The following is a 4,434-nucleotide window of genomic DNA, read 5'->3' as shown; positions in this document are numbered from 1 at the left end:
CGAGCACATTGGAGAACCAAGAATAACATCCGATCTTCGAATAACCGGGCACCATACTCACGTGACCGTACCTACATGTTCGATAACAGGGGACCATCAATGCATGACCATTGGTGAATGCTGAATGTTCGATTACCGGGCACCAGCCTTATATGACCGTACCTACATGTCCGATAACCGGGCATCATACTTACATACCGTACCTACATGTTCGATAACCGGGCACCAGCCTTCAATGACCGTACCTATAACAGGCGACCTTCAATACATGACCATTCCTGAGTGTGCGGTAACCGGGCACCATACTCACGTGACCGTACCTACATGTTCGATAACCGGGCACCATACTCACGTGACCGTACCTACATGTTCGATAACCGGGCACCATACTCACGTGACCGTACCTACATGTTCGATAACCTAGCAGCATACTCACGTGACCGTACGTACATGTTTGACAACCGGGCACCATACTCACGTGACCGTACCAAAATGTTCGATAACCGGGCACCATACTCACGTGACCGTACCAAAATGTTCGATAACCGGGCACCATACTCACGTGACCGTACCAAAATGTTCGATAACCGGGCACCATACTCACGTGACCGTACCTACATGTTCGATAACAGGCGACCATCAATGCATGACCATTCCTGAATGTGCGATAACCGGGCACCAGCCTCACGTGACCGTACACATAAGACCGATTACCGGGGACTATACATGTTCGATAACAAGACAATACTCACATGTTCGATAACCGGGAACCATACCTACATTGTTAAATAAATGGGAACCACTCACATGTTCGATTTGAACAAACTGTCCAGAAAGAAAGTCCCTGTATTGTAATGTAAACTGCGTCAGATAGTACGACTGATATTTTGCAGTTTGAAGCCCTGTAATGAAAATGAAAGTATATAAAGATAAATGTTAAACGTCTAAAAATGATACACCTATTTAGCGCGTTGTTCAACAAAGCCGACTGTAACATGCCATGATTATTAAGGTACAAGTTCCAGAACTATTTACCACGGCACGTACAATATAAAGCTGTACATTGCTTAAAACATGGTTGGTCAGGCGGAGGCGCGTTACTCGTACACACTGACACCATATGCACATTTCCTGCGCTGGAAACGAAACATCAAAGATGTCTAACAAACCAATTTGTATTTAAATCATCCGAACGCTTTCATTTATAATCATAGATTATTGACGGGCTGTAATCGATATGAAAGAATGCCCCTTTAAAACAACAAACCCTTGAACGTTAGAGCAGTGACAAGGTGCTCATGGTTGAAGGTGATTTTTACGAATATATCGGCGGTAGAGGTTGGGTACACACTGGGCATCCAGGCAGACTCGAACCCAGGACTGAAGCTGCAAAACGGAAATGAAATAAAATAGGATATTAGTAATCAAGACATACACGTGTATCAGTGTGAGAAACATGTGCACGTGTAACTATCCGAACACAATAGGCAGCAGTAGGCCAGTCATGTCGTTTGCAAAATCACCATTTTCACGTAAACCCGTAGACTCCCCCAGTGTCGCATAAAATATTTTCCTCGTGATTTTTGGTGCAATTTGGGGGCGCAACTTTAAACTTGGGTTCTGTTCCCAGAAAACAAACTAATAGGGTTTAATTTGATATTGGGGTGTCATGGTCTGGGAATTCGTCCTCCATAAACAAGTTTCATGGTCTGGGAATTCGTCCCCCATAAACAAGTGTCATGGTCTGGGAATTCGTCCCCCATAAACAAGTGTCATGGTCTGGGAATTCGTCCCCCATAAACAAGTGTCATGGTCTGGGAATTCGTCCCCCATAAACAAGTGTCATGGTCTAGGAATTCGTCCCCCATAAACGAGTGTCATGGTCTGGGAATTTGTCCCCCATAAACAAGTGTCATGGTCTGGGAATTCGTCCCCCATAAACAAGTGTCATGGTCTGGAATTCGTCCCCCATAAACAAGTGTCATGGTCTGGGAATTCGTCCCAAATTAACAAGTTGACGATATAAATATAAAAATGGTGCATTCTACTACACTTTATATTTTGCCACAAATTGACGCTTTGACAATACAAGGTGGGGAAATGGGGGGGGGGGCGGATCTGCTAGTGTTTTCTACATGAAAGGTATTTCTTTATTGCTTACTTGACATTAATGGCCGGGTACCCGGATTTCGCCGATGTTGCCCAGGATGTCTTGATATCCTTAATAATGCCCAAGGTGTCCGCTGTAAGGGTTAAATAAGACTAGATGCATGAAAAGGAACAAGCACTGGTATAAATGTATAGTTTAAACAGACTTAAATCAAATTCGTTTGCTAGCATCCTTACGGTATTCGAAGCACTGCGTCCTGGTTACCGGTTCTGTTTGGTTCTTCTGCAGCAGGTACCAGCCAGGGTGAGCCACGCCCGCGCGGAATAGATTCTCACACGTGTCGCTTACAGCTGTAGAGGTCGCTGTAGATGAAAAGTTATAAATTAAAAAAGAAGACATATCTGAGTAATGATCCGGGGGGAGGGGGGTCACCGTGTCCTGTAGATGAAATATATCACTTGTAATAGAATACATAGCATGCCGTAGTTTATAGATATTAAACATGTTTTAGAATTTAGAGAAGAATACTTGTAAACAAATTGTTTGAAGTATGTCATTAAACTGTTAGATTGTGATTTTTTTTTAGTATTTTTTGAAACATTATATAATAACGATCTAAAATCACATAACATTATACATTAGGCCACATCAAATTGATGTTTCGTTCCACGGATTTACCGCTCCTATTTTTTTGAAAATGTAATAAAAAAAAATTGTGCGCCCGCACCTACATTTTGATCGCCAACCAGATTTTTTCAGGTAATATATTTTTAAAAGGCTGAAAATTATAATTTTCTACGCAAGCTTTCGTGTTTTTGTTAAGGGGAGTTACCGATGCGTGGTGTTTTATACTGTATATCGATCGGTTAAGCATGGGTTTCAATAAAATCAATCAAAATGGCGGCTTCCGGTATAAACAATGTGGCTGGAATTTTGGAAATTAAATCTTATTTTGGACAATAAATATGTGTTGAGCATGCTTGGAGTCATTGTTCATGTCTCATGCATTAAAAAATCATTAATTAAAGCAATAATTATTTTCAATAAAACATGTGTATCTGAGACTTGTAGCTATACTATAGCATTGATAGTGACTCGTTTTGGATGGAAATCGGAATGATCAACTTATTACGACGATGCTTAAGATGACAGTTCAACTTAACAGGGACAAGATTCATTGTTTGGTCCAAATTGATGTATCAAGCTCATTTTTGACCATATTCTGACAAAACAACAGTTTTAATCAAATATATTTTAACAAATAGCGATATAAACCAGGGTGAGTAATCACGTGACTTCAACGGGGTTCTCACATGTGTCACCACGGTTCAAAACCGATGTAAACAAGCAAGAAAGTGACAGTAATTTCTAAATAACTTTTTTGAGAGAAAAGATAAGAAAACAGTTCTTAGCCTATAAAAGATTATGTTATTTTCTGCTTCAACAAGTGTGAAATATTTTGGATTTGCTTGTATATTAACGATGAAGTCCTTGGCCAAAATTTCGATTCGACGGGATTTTGTAGAACGATGCAACGCTGTGTGCGCCGTGAGTCTTTGTTTTGTATACATTTCTTAATAATTAGTAATATTTAAGAACTCATACATGTGTTAAAATGTTAATTTTACTCATTTCATTCATTAAACGAATTGTTTGTAAAATTTATTTTAGTTCTTTTAATGAATATCGATATTTCAAGAAAGGCTGTTGTTAACGTGAATTTTATATTAACTTCTCATTACATGCTTATTTCATTTAATAAGTATTTTGAACTACTCGCTCAACTGTGACGAAAATGCATTCAACATTGAACTATTATTCCAAATGATATTTCTTCCATGAAATGAATGTATATCCATCCATTTGATCGATTTTAAAATTTTAAAATGTTAAATTTATGTTCTAGGAAGGCCGTCATGGTGATACGTCCAAACTATCCATTGTCCCTCTGTAAGAGACGGAGTGAACCCTCATATGTTTCACTAAATGTTGACAAAAGATGGATAAATTCAATTGATGCGGTGATGAGTACATTCAAATGGAAAACAAGATATACTCCAGCCAACTCCGTTCCATGTACATCCCCCGGTAAAAGAAAGTCAACAGTCAAGAAGTGATTAAGTACGTTTAAATGTACAATTAATCATTGAATAGAAGAAATAGTGATTGCATGTGTTGCTGGTTGGATCCATTTTATTTGTATATGACGTCATTATAAACTACTTATTTCTTATTCATGATATAAGACAAACCCTTTGAGTGAAATGATTCAAAACGTCGCGCTCATAATGTAAAAATTTAACCCTTTTAAGTTATGTATGTAA

Source organism: Mya arenaria, chromosome 5, assembly GCF_026914265.1.
Source record: "Mya arenaria isolate MELC-2E11 chromosome 5, ASM2691426v1".
NCBI lineage: Eukaryota > Metazoa > Mollusca > Bivalvia > Myida > Myidae > Mya > Mya arenaria.
This window is presented reverse-complemented; position numbering follows the sequence as displayed.